The sequence below is a fragment of the Brachyhypopomus gauderio genome, chromosome 16, assembly GCF_052324685.1.
Source record: "Brachyhypopomus gauderio isolate BG-103 chromosome 16, BGAUD_0.2, whole genome shotgun sequence".
Lineage (NCBI taxonomy): Eukaryota > Metazoa > Chordata > Actinopteri > Gymnotiformes > Hypopomidae > Brachyhypopomus > Brachyhypopomus gauderio.
Window position 1 is genome coordinate 1,621,404 of NC_135226.1, and position 21,052 is coordinate 1,642,455.

A 21,052-nucleotide genomic window follows, 5' to 3' on the forward strand; every position below is an offset into this window, starting at 1 on the left:
AGATAATACTTACCATTGGTCATTCTATAAAAAGAAGCAAAGGTGAAATGTAGTCTCACTATACCTGTGTAAAACAGTTGGAAGACGTCAAAACTCATAAAAAAAGGCACAAGCAATTTTGTAAATTTGCAAAAACGCGTGAGTGGCGCGTTTATATGGAGAAACAATTTCTTTTGAATTTGTTGTGCCATTGCCATGGTAAAATCCCTATAGCCTAAGGGCAAGGCCTCGTTTTGATTATTCTTTTTATAATCTACAAAATAAAATGTTTCAGTCACATAAACAGTCACATAAACCAACACAGAGCAAGGTAAACTAAATGACACACATAAATACACACATATTTACTAATTGTACAACATAACCATAACCAGGTTTAAAGCCACCTGTGTTGAAAATCGTGGGCATGTCTCTAAGCAGGCATGTCTCACAACCCAGACGAGACCTCTCCAAAGCACAAGGGCACAGCACACAAGAGACATGAACTCTCTTCAGCAAAATCACAGCCTCCAACACATTTCAAGCAATTCCATCACATAAACCATGCTGTTTGTGTTAGGACAAACATTCACAAGATCCTGACCCAAAGAGACCACAAAATCTACATACAAATCCATACATGACACATGAGTAGTCCATATACTGTTCACAAATTTTATTGCTTATTACATTATATCCAGTCACCTTACAACAGTCCACAGGACACGTATACTTCAAAAAAGATAATACTTACCATTGGTCATTCTATAAAAAGAAGCAAAGGTGAAATGTAGTCTCACTATACCTGTGTAAAACAGTTGGTAGACGTCAAAACTCATTAAAAAAGGCACAAGCAATTTGTAAATTTGCAAAAACGCGTGAGTGGCGCGTTTATATGGAGAAACAATTTCTTTTGAATTTGTGCCGTTGCCATGGTAAAATCCCTATAGCCTAAGGGCAAGGCCTCGTTTTGATTATTCTTTTTATAATCTACAAAATAAAATGTTTCAGTCACATAAACAGTCACATAAACCAACACAGAGCAAGGTAAACTAAATGACACACATAAATACACACATATTTACTAATTGTACAACATAACCATAACCAGGTTTAAAGCCACCTGTGTTGAAAATCGTGGGCATGTCTCTAAGCAGGCATGTCTCACAACCCAGACGAGACCTCTCCAAAGCACAAGGGCACAGCACACGAGAGACATGAACTCTCTTCAGCAAAATCACAGCCTCCAACACATTTCAAGCAATTCCATCACATAAACCCTGCTGTTTGTGTTAGGACAAACATTCACAAGATCCTGACCCAAAGAGACCACAAAATCTACATACAAATCCATACATGACACATGAGTAGTCCATATACTGTTCACAAATTTTATTGCTTATTACATTATATCCAGTCACCTTACAAAAGTCCACAGGACACGTATACTTCAAAAAAGATAATACTTACCATTGGTCATTCTATAAAAAGAAGCAAAGGTGAAATGTAGTCTCACTATACCTGTGTAAAACAGTTGGAAGACGTCAAAACTCATAAAAAAAGGCACAAGCAATTTTGTAAATTTGCAAAAACGCGTGAGTGGCGCGTTTATATGGAGAAACAATTTCTTTTGAATTTGTTGTGCCATTGCCATGGTAAAATCCCTATAGCCTAAGGGCAAGGCCTCGTTTTGATTATTCTTTTTATAATCTACAAAATAAAATGTTTCAGTCACATAAACAGTCACATAAACCAACACAGAGCAAGGTAAACTAAATGACACACATAAATACACACATATTTACTAATTGTACAACATAACCATAACCAGGTTTAAAGCCACCTGTGTTGAAAATCGTGGGCATGTCTCTAAGCAGGCATGTCTCACAACCCAGACGAGACCTCTCCAAAGCACAAGGGCACAGCACACGAGAGACATGAACTCTCTTCAGCAAAATCACAGCCTCCAACACATTTCAAGCAATTCCATCACATAAACCATGCTGTTTGTGTTAGGACAAACATTCACAAGATCCTGACCCAAAGAGACCACAAAATCTACATACAAATCCATACATGACACATGAGTAGTCCATATACTGTTCACAAATTTTATTGCTTATTACATTATATCCAGTCACCTTACAACAATCCACAGGACACGTATACTTCAAAAAAGATAATACTTACCATTGGTCATTCTATAAAAAGAAGCAAAGGTGAAATGTAGTCTCACTATACCTGTGTAAAACAGTTGGTAGACGTCAAAACTCATAAAAAAAGGCACAAGCAATTAGTAAATTTGCAAAAACGCGTGAGTGGCGCGTTTATATGGAGAAACAATTTCTTTTGAATTTGTTGTGCCATTGCCATGGTAAAATCCCTATAGCCTAAGGGCAAGGCCTCGTTTTGATTATTCTTTTTATAATCTACAAAATAAAATGTTTCAGTCACATAAACAGTCACATAAACCAACACAGAGCAAGGTAAACTAAATGACACACATAAATACACACATATTTACTAATTGTACAACATAACCATAACCAGGTTTAAAGCCACCTGTGTTGAAAATCGTGGGCATGTCTCTAAGCAGGCATGTCTCACAACACAGACGAGACCTCTCCAAAGCACAAGGGCACAGCACACGAGAGACATGAACTCTCTTCAGCAAAATCACAGCCTCCAACACATTTCAAGCAATTCCATCACATAAACCATGCTGATTGGGTTAGGACAAACATTCACAAAATCCTGACCCAAAGAGACCACAAAATCTACATACAAAGCCATACATGACACATGAGTAGTCCATATACAGTTCACAAATTATATTGCTTATTACATTATATCCAGTCACCTTACAACAGTCCACAGGACACGTATACTTCAAAAAAGATAATACTTACCATTGGTCATTCTATAAAAAGAAGCAAAGGTGAAATGTAGTCTCACTATACCTGTGTAAAACAGTTGGTAGACGTCAAAACTCATAAAAAAAGGCACAAGCAATTTTGTAAATTTGCAAAAACGCGTGAGTGGCGCGTTTATATGGAGAAACAATTTCTTTTGAATTTGTTGTGCCATTGCCATGGTAAAATCCCTATAGCCTAAGGGCAAGGCCTCGTTTTGATTATTCTTTTTATAATCTACAAAATAAAATGTTTCAGTCACATAAACAGTCACATAAACCAACACAGAGCAAGGTAAACTAAATGACACACATAAATACACACATATTTACTAATTGTACAACATAACCATAACCAGGTTTAAAGCCACCTGTGTTGAAAATCGTGGGCATGTCTCTAAGCAGGCATGTCTCACAACACAGACGAGACCTCTCCAAAGCACAAGGGCACAGCACACACGAGAGACATGAACTCTCTTCAGCAAAATCACAGCCTCCAACACATTTCAAGCAATTCCATCACATAAACCATGCTGATTGGGTTAGGACAAACACTCACAAAATCCTGACCCAAAGAGACCACAAAATCTACATACAAAGCCATACATGACACATGAGTAGTCCATATACAGTTCACAAATTATATTACTTATTACATTATATCCAGTCACCTTACAACAGTCCTCAGGACACGTATACTTCAAAAAAGATAATACTTACCATTGGTCATTCTATAAAAAGAAGCAAAGGTGAAATGTAGTCTCACTATACCTGTGTAAAACAGTTGGTAGACGTCAAAACTCATTAAAAAAGGCACAAGCAAATTGTAAATTTGCAAAAACGCGTGAGTGGCGCGTTTATATGGAGAAACAATTTCTTTTGAATTTGTTGTGCCATTGCCATGGTAAAATCCCTATAGCCTAAGGGCAAGGCCTCGTTTTGATTATTCTTTTAATAATCTACAAAATAAAATGTTTCAGTCACATAAACAGTCACATAAACCAACACAGAGCAAGGTAAACTAAATGACACACATAAATACACACATATTTACTAATTGTACAACATAACCATAACCAGGTTTAAAGCCACCTGTGTTGAAAATCGTGGGCATGTCTTTAAGCAGGCATGTCTCACAACCCAGACGAGACCTCTCCAAAGCACAAGGGCACAGCACACGAGAGACATGAACTCTCTTCAGCAAAATCACAGCCTCCAACACATTTCAAGCAATTCCATCACATAAACCATGCTGTTTGTGTTAGGACAAACATTCACAAGATCCTGACCCAAAGAGACCACAAAATCTACATACAAATCCATACATGACACATGAGTAGTCCATATACTGTTCACAAATTTTATTGCTTATTACATTATATCCAGTCACCTTAGAACAGTCCACAGGACACGTATACTTCAAAAAAGATAATACTTACCATTGGTCATTCTATAAAAAGAAGCAAAGGTGAAATGTAGTCTCACTATACCTGTGTAAAACAGTTGGTAGACGTCAAAACTCATAAAAAAAGGCACAAGCAATTTTGTAAATTTGCAAAAACGCGTGAGTGGTGCGTTTATATGGAGAAACAATTTCTTTTGAATTTGTTGTGCCATTGCCATGGTAAAATCCCTATAGCCTAAGGGCAAGGCCTCGTTTTGATTATTCTTTTTATAATCTACAAAATAAAATGTTTCAGTCACATAAACAGTCACATAAACCAACACAGAGCAAGGTAAACTAAATGACACACATAAATACACACATATTTACTAATTGTACAACATAACCATAACCAGGTTTAAAGCCACCTGTGTTGAAAATCGTGGGCATGTCTCTAAGCAGGCATGTCTCACAACACAGACGAGACCTCTCCAAAGCACAAGGGCACAGCACACACGAGAGACATGAACTCTCTTCAGCAAAATCACAGCCTCCAACATATTTCAAGCAATTCCATCACATAAACCATGCTGATTGGGTTAGGACAAACATTCACAAAATCCTGACCCAAAGAGACCACAAAATCTACATACAAAGCCATACATGACACATGAGTAGTCCATATACAGTTCACAAATTATATTACTTATTACATTATATCCAGTCACCTTACAACAGTCCTCAGGACACGTATACTTCAAAAAAGATAATACTTACCATTGGTCATTCTATAAAAAGAAGCAAAGGTGAAATGTAGTCTCACTATACCTGTGTAAAACAGTTGGTAGACGTCAAAACTCATTAAAAAAGGCACAAGCAATTTGTAAATTTGCAAAAACGCGTGAGTGGCGCGTTTATATGGAGAAACAATTTCTTTTGAATTTGTCGTGCCGTTGCCATGGTAAAATCCCTATAGCCTAAGGGCAAGGCCTCGTTTTGATTATTCTTTTTATAATCTACAAAATAAAATGTTTCAGTCACATAAACAGTCACATAAACCAACACAGAGCAAGGTAAACTAAATGACACACATAAATACACACATATTTACTAATTGTACAACATAACCATAACCAGGTTTAAAGCCACCTGTGTTGAAAATCGTGGGCATGTCTTTAAGCAGGCATGTCTCACAACCCAGACGAGACCTCTCCAAAGCACAAGGGCACAGCACACACGAGAGACATGAACTCTCTTCAGCAAAATCACAGCCTCCAACATATTTCAAGCAATTCCATCACATAAACCATGCTGATTGGGTTAGGACAAACATTCACAAAATCCTGACCCAAAGAGACCACAAAATCTACATACAAATCCATACATGACACATGAGTAGTCCATATACTGTTCACAAATTTTATTGCTTATTACATTATATCCAGTGACCTTACAACAGTCCTCAGGACACGTATACTTCAAAAAAGATAATACTTACCATTGGTCATTCTATAAAAAGAAGCAAAGGTGAAATGTAGTCTCACTATACCTGTGTAAAACAGTTGGTAGACGTCAAAACTCATTAAAAAAGGCACAAGCAATTTGTAAATTTGCAAAAACGCGTGAGTGGCGCGTTTATATGGAGAAACAATTTCTTTTGAATTTGTTGTGCCGTTGCCATGGTAAAATCCCTATAGCCTAAGGGCAAGGCCTCGTTTTGATTATTCTTTTTATAATCTACAAAATAAAATGTTTCAGTCACATAAACAGTCACATAAACCAACACAGAGCAAGGTAAACTAAATGACACACATAAATACACACATATTTACAAATTGTACAACATAACCATAACCAGGTTTAAAGCCACCTGTGTTGAAAATCGTGGGCATGTCTCTAAGCAGGCATGTCTCACAACCCAGACGAGACCTCTCCAAAGCACAAGGGCACAGCACATGAGAGTCATGAACTCTCTTCAGCAAAATCACAGCCTCCAACACATTTCAAGCAATTCCATCACATAAACCATGCTGATTGGGTTAGGACAAACACTCACAAAATCCTGACCCAAAGAGACCACAAAATCTACATACAAAGCCATACATGACACATGAGTAGTCCATATACAGTTCACAAATTATATTACTTATTACATTATATCCAGTCACCTTACAACAGTCCTCAGGACACGTATACTTCAAAAAAGATAATACTTACCATTGGTCATTCTATAAAAAGAAGCAAAGGTGAAATGTAGTCTCACTATACCTGTGTAAAACAGTTGGTAGACGTCAAAACTCATTAAAAAAGGCACAAGCAAATTGTAAATTTGCAAAAACGCGTGAGTGGCGCGTTTATATGGAGAAACAATTTCTTTTGAATTTGTTGTGCCATTGCCATGGTAAAATCCCTATAGCCTAAGGGCAAGGCCTCGTTTTGATTATTCTTTTAATAATCTACAAAATAAAATGTTTCAGTCACATAAACAGTCACATAAACCAACACAGAGCAAGGTAAACTAAATGACACACATAAATACACACATATTTACTAATTGTACAACATAACCATAACCAGGTTTAAAGCCACCTGTGTTGAAAATCGTGGGCATGTCTTTAAGCAGGCATGTCTCACAACCCAGACGAGACCTCTCCAAAGCACAAGGGCACAGCACACGAGAGACATGAACTCTCTTCAGCAAAATCACAGCCTCCAACACATTTCAAGCAATTCCATCACATAAACCATGCTGTTTGTGTTAGGACAAACATTCACAAGATCCTGACCCAAAGAGACCACAAAATCTACATACAAATCCATACATGACACATGAGTAGTCCATATACTGTTCACAAATTTTATTGCTTATTACATTATATCCAGTCACCTTAGAACAGTCCACAGGACACGTATACTTCAAAAAAGATAATACTTACCATTGGTCATTCTATAAAAAGAAGCAAAGGTGAAATGTAGTCTCACTATACCTGTGTAAAACAGTTGGTAGACGTCAAAACTCATAAAAAAAGGCACAAGCAATTTTGTAAATTTGCAAAAACGCGTGAGTGGTGCGTTTATATGGAGAAACAATTTCTTTTGAATTTGTTGTGCCATTGCCATGGTAAAATCCCTATAGCCTAAGGGCAAGGCCTCGTTTTGATTATTCTTTTTATAATCTACAAAATAAAATGTTTCAGTCACATAAACAGTCACATAAACCAACACAGAGCAAGGTAAACTAAATGACACACATAAATACACACATATTTACTAATTGTACAACATAACCATAACCAGGTTTAAAGCCACCTGTGTTGAAAATCGTGGGCATGTCTCTAAGCAGGCATGTCTCACAACACAGACGAGACCTCTCCAAAGCACAAGGGCACAGCACACACGAGAGACATGAACTCTCTTCAGCAAAATCACAGCCTCCAACATATTTCAAGCAATTCCATCACATAAACCATGCTGATTGGGTTAGGACAAACATTCACAAAATCCTGACCCAAAGAGACCACAAAATCTACATACAAAGCCATACATGACACATGAGTAGTCCATATACAGTTCACAAATTATATTACTTATTACATTATATCCAGTCACCTTACAACAGTCCTCAGGACACGTATACTTCAAAAAAGATAATACTTACCATTGGTCATTCTATAAAAAGAAGCAAAGGTGAAATGTAGTCTCACTATACCTGTGTAAAACAGTTGGTAGACGTCAAAACTCATTAAAAAAGGCACAAGCAATTTGTAAATTTGCAAAAACGCGTGAGTGGCGCGTTTATATGGAGAAACAATTTCTTTTGAATTTGTCGTGCCGTTGCCATGGTAAAATCCCTATAGCCTAAGGGCAAGGCCTCGTTTTGATTATTCTTTTTATAATCTACAAAATAAAATGTTTCAGTCACATAAACAGTCACATAAACCAACACAGAGCAAGGTAAACTAAATGACACACATAAATACACACATATTTACTAATTGTACAACATAACCATAACCAGGTTTAAAGCCACCTGTGTTGAAAATCGTGGGCATGTCTTTAAGCAGGCATGTCTCACAACCCAGACGAGACCTCTCCAAAGCACAAGGGCACAGCACACACGAGAGACATGAACTCTCTTCAGCAAAATCACAGCCTCCAACATATTTCAAGCAATTCCATCACATAAACCATGCTGATTGGGTTAGGACAAACATTCACAAAATCCTGACCCAAAGAGACCACAAAATCTACATACAAATCCATACATGACACATGAGTAGTCCATATACTGTTCACAAATTTTATTGCTTATTACATTATATCCAGTGACCTTACAACAGTCCTCAGGACACGTATACTTCAAAAAAGATAATACTTACCATTGGTCATTCTATAAAAAGAAGCAAAGGTGAAATGTAGTCTCACTATACCTGTGTAAAACAGTTGGTAGACGTCAAAACTCATTAAAAAAGGCACAAGCAATTTGTAAATTTGCAAAAACGCGTGAGTGGCGCGTTTATATGGAGAAACAATTTCTTTTGAATTTGTTGTGCCGTTGCCATGGTAAAATCCCTATAGCCTAAGGGCAAGGCCTCGTTTTGATTATTCTTTTTATAATCTACAAAATAAAATGTTTCAGTCACATAAACAGTCACATAAACCAACACAGAGCAAGGTAAACTAAATGACACACATAAATACACACATATTTACAAATTGTACAACATAACCATAACCAGGTTTAAAGCCACCTGTGTTGAAAATCGTGGGCATGTCTCTAAGCAGGCATGTCTCACAACCCAGACGAGACCTCTCCAAAGCACAAGGGCACAGCACATGAGAGTCATGAACTCTCTTCAGCAAAATCACAGCCTCCAACACATTTCAAGCAATTCCATCACATAAACCATGCTGTTTGTGTTAGGACAAACATTCACAAGATCCTGACCCAAAGAGACCACAAAATCTACATACAAATCCATACATGACACATGAGTAGTCCATATACTGTTCACAAATTTTATTGCTTATTACATTATATCCAGTCACCTTACAACAGTCCACAGGACACGTATACTTCAAAAAAGATAATACTTACCATTGGTCATTCTATAAAAAGAAGCAAAGGTGAAATGTAGTCTCACTATACCTGTGTAAAACAGTTGGTAGACGTCAAAACTCATAAAAAAAGGCACAAGCAATTTTGTAAATTTGCAAAAACGCGTGAGTGGCGCGTTTATATGGAGAAACAATTTCTTTTGAATTTGTTGTGCCATTGCCATGGTAAAATCCCTATAGCCTAAGGGCAAGGCCTCGTTTTGATTATTCTTTTAATAATCTACAAAATAAAATGTTTCAGTCACATAAACAGTCACATAAACCAACACAGAGCAAGGTAAACTAAATGACACACATAAATACACACATATTTACTAATTGTACAACATAACCATAACCAGGTTTAAAGCCACCTGTGTTGAAAATCGTGGGCATGTCTCTAAGCAGGCATGTCTCACAACACAGACGAGACCTCTCCAAAGCACAAGGGCACAGCACACGAGAGACATGAACTCTCTTCAGCAAAATCACAGCCTCCAACACATTTCAAGCAATTCCATCACATAAACCATGCTGTTTGTGTTAGGACAAACATTCACAAGATCCTGACCCAAAGAGACCACAAAATCTACATACAAATCCATACATGACACATGAGTAGTCCATATACTGTTCACAAATTTTATTGCTTATTACATTATATCCAGTCACCTTACAACAATCCACAGGACACGTATACTTCAAAAAAGATAATACTTACCATTGGTCATTCTATAAAAAGAAGCAAAGGTGAAATGTAGTCTCACTATACCTGTGTAAAACAGTTGGTAGACGTCAAAACTTATAAAAAAAGGCACAAGCAATTAGTAAATTTGCAAAAACGCGTGAGTGGCGCGTTTATATGGAGAAACAATTTCTTTTGAATTTGTTGTGCCATTGCCATGGTAAAATCCCTATAGCCTAAGGGCAAGGCCTCGTTTTGATTATTCTTTTTATAATCTACAAAATAAAATGTTTCAGTCACATAAACAGTCACATAAACCAACACAGAGCAAGGTAAACTAAATGACACACATAAATACACACATATTTACTAATTGTACAACATAACCATAACCAGGTTTAAAGCCACCTGTGTTGAAAATCGTGGGCATGTCTCTAAGCAGGCATGTCTCACAACACAGACGAGACCTCTCCAAAGCACAAGGGCACAGCACACGAGAGACATGAACTCTCTTCAGCAAAATCACAGCCTCCAACACATTTCAAGCAATTCCATCACATAAACCATGCTGATTGGGTTAGGACAAACATTCACAAAATCCTGACCCAAAGAGACCACAAAATCTACATACAAAGCCATACATGACAGATGAGTAGTCCATATACAGTTCACAAATTATATTGCTTATTACATTATATCCAGTCACCTTACAACAGTCCACAGGACACGTATACTTCAAAAAAGATAATACTTACCATTGGTCATTCTATAAAAAGAAGCAAAGGTGAAATGTAGTCTCACTATACCTGTGTAAAACAGTTAGTAGACGTCAAAACTCATAAAAAAAGGCACAAGCAATTTTGTAAATTTGCAAAAACGCGTGAGTGGCGCGTTTATATGGAGAAACAATTTCTTTTGAATTTGTTGTGCCATTGCCATGGTAAAATCCCTATAGCCTAAGGGCAAGGCCTCGTTTTGATTATTCTTTTTATAATCTACAAAATAAAATGTTTCAGTCACATAAACAGTCACATAAACCAACACAGAGCAAGGTAAACTAAATGACACACATAAATACACACATATTTACTAATTGTACAACATAACCATAACCAGGTTTAAAGCCACCTGTGTTGAAAATCGTGGGCATGTCTCTAAGCAGGCATGTCTCACAACACAGACGAGACCTCTCCAAAGCACAAGGGCACAGCACACACGAGAGACATGAACTCTCTTCAGCAAAATCACATCCTCCAACACATTTCAAGCAATTCCATCACATAAACCATGCTGATTGGGTTAGGACAAACACTCACAAAATCCTGACCCAAAGAGACCACAAAATCTACATACAAAGCCATACATGACACATGAGTAGTCCATATACAGTTCACAAATTATATTACTTATTACATTATATCCAGTCACCTTACAACAGTCCTCAGGACACGTATACTTCAAAAAAGATAATACTTACCATTGGTCATTCTATAAAAAGAAGCAAAGGTGAAATGTAGTCTCACTATACCTGTGTAAAACAGTTGGTAGACGTCAAAACTCATTAAAAAAGGCACAAGCAATTTGTAAATTTGCAAAAACGCGTGAGTGGCGCGTTTATATGGAGAAACAATTTCTTTTGAATTTGTTGTGCCGTTGCCATGGTAAAATCCCTATAGCCCAAGGGCAAGGCCTCGTTTTGATTATTCTTTTTATAATCTACAAAATAAAATGTTTCAGTCACATAAACAGTCACATAAACCAACACAGAGCAAGGTAAACTAAATGACACACATAAATACACACATATTTACTAATTGTACAACATAACCATAACCAGGTTTAAAGCCACCTGTGTTGAAAATCGTGGGCATGTCTTTAAGCAGGCATGTCTCACAACCCAGACGAGACCTCTCCAAAGCACAAGGGCACAGCACACGAGAGACATGAACTCTCTTCAGCAAAATCACAGCCTCCAACACATTTCAAGCAATTCCATCACATAAACCATGCTGTTTGTGTTAGGACAAACATTCACAAGATCCTGACCCAAAGAGACCACAAAATCTACATACAAATCCATACATGACACATGAGTAGTCCATATACTGTTCACAAATTTTATTGCTTATTACATTATATCCAGTCACCTTACAACAGTCCACAGGACACGTATACTTCAAAAAAGATAATACTTACCATTGGTCATTCTATAAAAAGAAGCAAAGGTGAAATGTAGTCTCACTATACCTGTGTAAAACAGTTGGTAGACGTCAAAACTCATAAAAAAAGGCACAAGCAATTTTGTAAATTTGCAAAAACGCGTGAGTGGCGCGTTTATATGGAGAAACAATTTCTTTTGAATTTGTTGTGCCATTGCCATGGTAAAATCCCTATAGCCTAAGGGCAAGGCCTCGTTTTGATTATTCTTTTTATAATCTACAAAATAAAATGTTTCAGTCACATAAACAGTCACATAAACCAACACAGAGCAAGGTAAACTAAATGACACACATAAATACACACATATTTACTAATTGTACAACATAACCATAACCAGGTTTAAAGCCACCTGTGTTGAAAATCGTGGGCATGTCTCTAAGCAGGCATGTCTCACAACACAGACGAGACCTCTCCAAAGCACAAGGGCACAGCACACACGAGAGACATGAACTCTCTTCAGCAAAATCACAGCCTCCAACATATTTCAAGCAATTCCATCACATAAACCATGCTGATTGGGTTAGGACAAACATTCACAAAATCCTGACCCAAAGAGACCACAAAATCTACATACAAAGCCATACATGACACATGAGTAGTCCATATACAGTTCACAAATTATATTACTTATTACATTATATCCAGTCACCTTACAACAGTCCTTTGGACACGTATACTTCAAAAAAGATAATACTTACCATTGGTCATTCTATAAAAAGAAGCAAAGGTGAAATGTAGTCTCACTATACCTGTGTAAAACAGTTGGTAGACGTCAAAACTCATTAAAAAAGGCACAAGCAATTTGTAAATTTGCAAAAACGCGTGAGTGGCGCGTTTATATGGAGAAACAATTTCTTTTGAATTTGTTGTGCCGTTGCCATGGTAAAATCCCTATAGCCTAAGGGCAAGGCCTCGTTTTGATTATTCTTTTTATAATCTACAAAATAAAATGTTTCAGTCACATAAACAGTCACATAAACCAACACAGAGCAAGGTAAACTAAATGACACACATAAATACACACATATTTACAAATTGTACAACATAACCATAACCAGGTTTAAAGCCACCTGTGTTGAAAATCGTGGGCATGTCTCTAAGCAGGCATGTCTCACAACACAGACGAGACCTCTCCAAAGCACAAGGGCACAGCACACACGAGAGACATGAACTCTCTTCAGCAAAATCACAGCCTCCAACATATTTCAAGCAATTCCATCACATAAACCATGCTGTTTGTGTTAGGACAAACATTTACAAGATCCTGACCCAAAGAGACCACAAAATCTACATACAAATCCATACATGACACATGAGTAGTCCATATACTGTTCACAAATTTTATTGCTTATTACATTATATCCAGTCACCTTACAACAGTCCACAGGACACGTATACTTCAAAAAAGATAATACTTACCATTGGTCATTCTATAAAAAGAAGCAAAGGTGAAATGTAGTCTCACTATACCTGTGTAAAACAGTTGGTAGACGTCAAAACTCATTAAAAAAGGCACAAGCAATTTGTAAATTTGCAAAAACGCGTGAGTGGCGCGTTTATATGGAGAAACAATTTCTTTTGAATTTGTCGTGCCGTTGCCATGGTAAAATCCCTATAGCCTAAGGGCAAGGCCTCGTTTTGATTATTCTTTTTATAATCTACAAAATAAAATGTTTCAGTCACATAAACAGTCACATAAACCAACACAGAGCAAGGTAAACTAAATGACACACATAAATACACACATATTTACAAATTGTACAACATAACCATAACCAGGTTTAAAGCCACCTGTGTTGAAAATCGTGGGCATGTCTCTAAGCAGGCATGTCTCACAACCCAGACGAGACCTCTCCAAAGCACAAGGGCACAGCACATGAGAGTCATGAACTCTCTTCAGCAAAATCACAGCCTCCAACACATTTCAAGCAATTCCATCACATAAACCATGCTGTTTGTGTTAGGACAAACATTCACAAGATCCTGACCCAAAGAGACCACAAAATCTACATACAAATCCATACATGACACATGAGTAGTCCATATACTGTTCACAAATTTTATTGCTTATTACATTATATCCAGTCACCTTACAACAGTCCACAGGACACGTATACTTCAAAAAAGATAATACTTACCATTGGTCATTCTATAAAAAGAAGCAAAGGTGAAATGTAGTCTCACTATACCTGTGTAAAACAGTTGGTAGACGTCAAAACTCATAAAAAAAGGCACAAGCAATTTTGTAAATTTGCAAAAACGCGTGAGTGGCGCGTTTATATGGAGAAACAATTTCTTTTGAATTTGTTGTGCCATTGCCATGGTAAAATCCCTATAGCCTAAGGGCAAGGCCTCGTTTTGATTATTCTTTTAATAATCTACAAAATAAAATGTTTCAGTCACATAAACAGTCACATAAACCAACACAGAGCAAGGTAAACTAAATGACACACATAAATACACACATATTTACTAATTGTACAACATAACCATAACCAGGTTTAAAGCCACCTGTGTTGAAAATCGTGGGCATGTCTCTAAGCAGGCATGTCTCACAACACAGACGAGACCTCTCCAAAGCACAAGGGCACAGCACACGAGAGACATGAACTCTCTTCAGCAAAATCACAGCCTCCAACACATTTCAAGCAATTCCATCACATAAACCATGCTGTTTGTGTTAGGACAAACATTCACAAGATCCTGACCCAAAGAGACCACAAAATCTACATACAAATCCATACATGACACATGAGTAGTCCATATACTGTTCACAAATTTTATTGCTTATTACATTATATCCAGTCACCTTACAACAATCCACAGGACACGTATACTTCAAAAAAGATAATACTTACCATTGGTCATTCTATAAAAAGAAGCAAAGGTGAAATGTAGTCTCACTATACCTGTGTAAAACAGTTGGTAGACGTCAAAACTCATAAAAAAAGGCACAAGCAATTAGTAAATTTGCAAAAACGCGTGAGTGGCGCGTTTATATGGAGAAACAATTTCTTTTGAATTTGTTGTGCCATTGCCATGGTAAAATCCCTATAGCCTAAGGGCAAGGCCTCGTTTTGATTATTCTTTTTATAATCTACAAAATAAAATGTTTCAGTCACATAAACAGTCACATAAACCAACACAGAGCAAGGTAAACTAAATGACACACATAAATACACACATATTTACTAATTGTACAACATAACCATAACCAGGTTTAAAGCCACCTGTGTTGAAAATCGTGGGCATGTCTCTAAGCAGGCATGTCTCACAACACAGACGAGACCTCTCCAAAGCACAAGGGCACAGCACACGAGAGACATGAACTCTCTTCAGCAAAATCACAGCCTCCAACACATTTCAAGCAATTCCATCACATAAACCATGCTGATTGGGTTAGGACAAACATTCACAAAATCCTGACCCAAAGAGACCACAAAATCTACATACAAAGCCATACATGACAGATGAGTAGTCCATATACAGTTCACAAATTATATTGCTTATTACATTATATCCAGTCACCTTACAACAGTCCACAGGACACGTATACTTCAAAAAAGATAATACTTACCATTGGTCATTCTATAAAAAGAAGCAAAGGTGAAATGTAGTCTCACTATACCTGTGTAAAACAGTTAGTAGACGTCAAAACTCATAAAAAAAGGCACAAGCAATTTTGTAAATTTGCAAAAACGCGTGAGTGGCGCGTTTATATGGAGAAACAATTTCTTTTGAATTTGTTGTGCCATTGCCATGGTAAAATCCCTATAGCCTAAGGGCAAGGCCTCGTTTTGATTATTCTTTTTATAATCTACAAAATAAAATGTTTCAGTCACATAAACAGTCACATAAACCAACACAGAGCAAGGTAAACTAAATGACACACATAAATACACACATATTTACTAATTGTACAACATAACCATAACCAGGTTTAAAGCCACCTGTGTTGAAAATCGTGGGCATGTCTCTAAGCAGGCATGTCTCACAACACAGACGAGACCTCTCCAAAGCACAAGGGCACAGCACACACGAGAGACATGAACTCTCTTCAGCAAAATCACAGCCTCCAACACATTTCAAGCAATTCCATCACATAAACCATGCTGATTGGGTTAGGACAAACACTCACAAAATCCTGACCCAAAGAGACCACAAAATCTACATACAAAGCCATACATGACACATGAGTAGTCCATATACAGTTCACAAATTATATTACTTATTACATTATATCCAGTCACCTTACAACAGTCCTCAGGACACGTATACTTCAAAAAAGATAATACTTACCATTGGTCATTCTATAAAAAGAAGCAAAGGTGAAATGTAGTCTCACTATACCTGTGTAAAACAGTTGGTAGACGTCAAAACTCATTAAAAAAGGCACAAGCAATTTGTAAATTTGCAAAAACGCGTGAGTGGCGCGTTTATATGGAGAAACAATTTCTTTTGAATTTGTTGTGCCGTTGCCATGGTAAAATCCCTATAGCCCAAGGGCAAGGCCTCGTTTTGATTATTCTTTTTATAATCTACAAAATAAAATGTTTCAGTCACATAAACAGTCACATAAACCAACACAGAGCAAGGTAAACTAAATGACACACATAAATACACACATATTTACTAATTGTACAACATAACCATAACCAGGTTTAAAGCCACCTGTGTTGAAAATCGTGGGCATGTCTTTAAGCAGGCATGTCTCACAACCCAGACGAGACCTCTCCAAAGCACAAGGGCACAGCACACGAGAGACATGAACTCTCTTCAGCAAAATCACAGCCTCCAACACATTTCAAGCAATTCCATCACATAAACCATGCTGTTTGTGTTAGGACAAACATTCACAAGATCCTGACCCAAAGAGACCACAAAATCTACATACAAATCCATACATGACACATGAGTAGTCCATATACAGTTCACAAATTTTATTGCTTATTACATTATATCCAGTCACCTTACAACAGTCCACAGGACACGTATACTTCAAAAAAGATAATACTTACCATTGGTCATTCTATAAAAAGAAGCAAAGGTGAAATGTAGTCTCACTATACCTGTGTAAAACAGTTGGTAGACGTCAAAACTCATAAAAAAAGGCACAAGCAATTTTGTAAATTTGCAAAAACGCGTGAGTGGCGCGTTTATATGGAGAAACAATTTCTTTTGAATTTGTTGTGCCATTGCCATGGTAAAATCCCTATAGCCTAAGGGCAAGGCCTCGTTTTGATTATTCTTTTTATAATCTACAAAATAAAATGTTTCAGTCACATAAACAGTCACATAAACCAACACAGAGCAAGGTAAACTAAATGACACACATAAATACACACATATTTACTAATTGTACAACATAACCATAACCAGGTTTAAAGCCACCTGTGTTGAAAATCGTGGGCATGTCTCTAAGCAGGCATGTCTCACAACACAGACGAGACCTCTCCAAAGCACAAGGGCACAGCACACACGAGAGACATGAACTCTCTTCAGCAAAATCACAGCCTCCAACATATTTCAAGCAATTCCATCACATAAACCATGCTGATTGGGTTAGGACAAACATTCACAAAATCCTGACCCAAAGAGACCACAAAATCTACATACAAATCCATACATGACACATGAGTAGTCCATATACTGTTCACAAATTTTATTGCTTATTACATTATATCCAGTGACCTTACAACAGTCCTCAGGACACGTATACTTCAAAAAAGATAATACTTACCATTGGTCATTCTATAAAAAGAAGCAAAGGTGAAATGTAGTCTCACTATACCTGTGTAAAACAGTTGGTAGACGTCAAAACTCATTAAAAAAGGCACAAGCAATTTGTAAATTTGCAAAAACGCGTGAGTGGCGCGTTTATATGGAGAAACAATTTCTTTTGAATTTGTTGTGCCGTTGCCATGGTAAAATCCCTATAGCCTAAGGGCAAGGCCTCGTTTTGATTATTCTTTTTATAATCTACAAAATAAAATGTTTCAGTCACATAAACAGTCACATAAACCAACACAGAGCAAGGTAAACTAAATGACACACATAAATACACACATATTTACAAATTGTACAACATAACCATAACCAGGTTTAAAGCCACCTGTGTTGAAAATCGTGGGCATGTCTCTAAGCAGGCATGTCTCACAACCCAGACGAGACCTCTCCAAAGCACAAGGGCACAGCACATGAGAGTCATGAACTCTCTTCAGCAAAATCACAGCCTCCAACACATTTCAAGCAATTCCATCACATAAACCATGCTGTTTGTGTTAGGACAAACATTCACAAGATCCTGACCCAAAGAGACCACAAAATCTACATACAAATCCATACATGACACATGAGTAGTCCATATACTGTTCACAAATTTTATTGCTTATTACATTATATCCAGTCACCTTACAACAGTCCACAGGACACGTATACTTCAAAAAAGATAATACTTACCATTGGTCATTCTATAAAAAGAAGCAAAGGTGAAATGTAGTCTCACTATACCTGTGTAAAACAGTTGGTAGACGTCAAAACTCATAAAAAAAGGCACAAGCAATTTTGTAAATTTGCAAAAACGCGTGAGTGGCGCGTTTATATGGAGAAACAATTTCTTTTGAATTTGTTGTGCCATTGCCATGGTAAAATCCCTATAGCCTAAGGGCAAGGCCTCGTTTTGATTATTCTTTTAATAATCTACAAAATAAAATGTTTCAGTCACATAAACAGTCACATAAACCAACACAGAGCAAGGTAAACTAAATGACACACATAAATACACACATATTTACTAATTGTACAACATAACCATAACCAGGTTTAAAGCCACCTGTGTTGAAAATCGTGGGCATGTCTCTAAGCAGGCATGTCTCACAACACAGACGAGACCTCTCCAAAGCACAAGGGCACAGCACACGAGAGACATGAACTCTCTTCAGCAAAATCACAGCCTCCAACACATTTCAAGCAATTCCATCACATAAACCATGCTGTTTGTGTTAGGACAAACATTCACAAGATCCTGACCCAAAGAGACCACAAAATCTACATACAAATCCATACATGACACATGAGTAGTCCATATACTGTTCACAAATTTTATTGCTTATTACATTATATCCAGTCACCTTACAACAATCCACAGGACACGTATACTTCAAAAAAGATAATACTTACCATTGGTCATTCTATAAAAAGAAGCAAAGGTGAAATGTAGTCTCACTATACCTGTGTAAAACAGTTGGTAGACGTCAAAACTCATAAAAAAAGGCACAAGCAATTAGTAAATTTGCAAAAACGCGTGAGTGGCGCGTTTATATGGAGAAACAATTTCTTTTGAATTTGTTGTGCCATTGCCATGGTAAAATCCCTATAGCCTAAGGGCAAGGCCTCGTTTTGATTATTCTTTTTATAATCTACAAAATAAAATGTTTCAGTCACATAAACAGTCACATAAACCAACACAGAGCAAGGTAAACTAAATGACACACATAAATACACACATATTTACTAATTGTACAACATAACCATAACCAGGTTTAAAGCCACCTGTGTTGAAAATCGTGGGCATGTCTCTAAGCAGGCATGTCTCACAACACAGACGAGACCTCTCCAAAGCACAAGGGCACAGCACACGAGAGACATGAACTCTCTTCAGCAAAATCACAGCCTCCAACACATTTCAAGCAATTCCATCACATAAACCATGCTGATTGGGTTAGGACAAACATTCACAAAATCCTGACCCAAAGAGACCACAAAATCTACATACAAAGCCATACATGACAGATGAGTAGTCCATATACAGTTCACAAATTATATTGCTTATTACATTATATCCAGTCACCTTACAACAGTCCACAGGACACGTATACTTCAAAAAAGATAATACTTACCATTGGTCATTCTATAAAAAGAAGCAAAGGTGAAATGTAGTCTCACTATACCTGTGTAAAACAGTTAGTAGACGTCAAAACTCATAAAAAAAGGCACAAGCAATTTTGTAAATTTGCAAAAACGCGTGAGTGGCGCGTTTATATGGAGAAACAATTTCTTTTGAATTTGTTGTGCCATTGCCATGGTAAAATCCCTATAGCCTAAGGGCAAGGCCTCGTTTTGATTATTCTTTTTATAATCTACAAAATAAAATGTTTCAGTCACATAAACAGTCACATAAACCAACACAGAGCAAGGTAAACTAAATGACACACATAAATACACACATATTTACTAATTGTACAACATAACCATAACCAGGTTTAAAGCCACCTGTGTTGAAAATCGTGGGCATGTCTCTAAGCAGGCATGTCTCACAACACAGACGAGACCTCTCCAAAGCACAAGGGCACAGCACACACGAGAGACATGAACTCTCTTCAGCAAAATCACAGCCTCCAACACATTTCAAGCAATTCCATCACATAAACCATGCTGATTGGGTTAGGACAAACACTCACAAAATCCTGACCCAAAGAGACCACAAAATCTACATACAAAGCCATACATGACACATGAGTAGTCCATATACAGTTCACAAATTATATTACTTATTACATTATATCCAGTCACCTTACAACAGTCCTCAGGACACGTATACTTCAAAAAAGATAATACTTACCATTGATCATTCTATAAAAAGAAGCAAAGGTGAAATGTAGTCTCACTATACCTGTGTAAAACAGTTGGTAGACGTCAAAACTCATTAAAAAAGGCACAAGCAATTTGTAAATTTGCAAAAACGCGTGAGTGGCGCGTTTATATGGAGAAACAATTT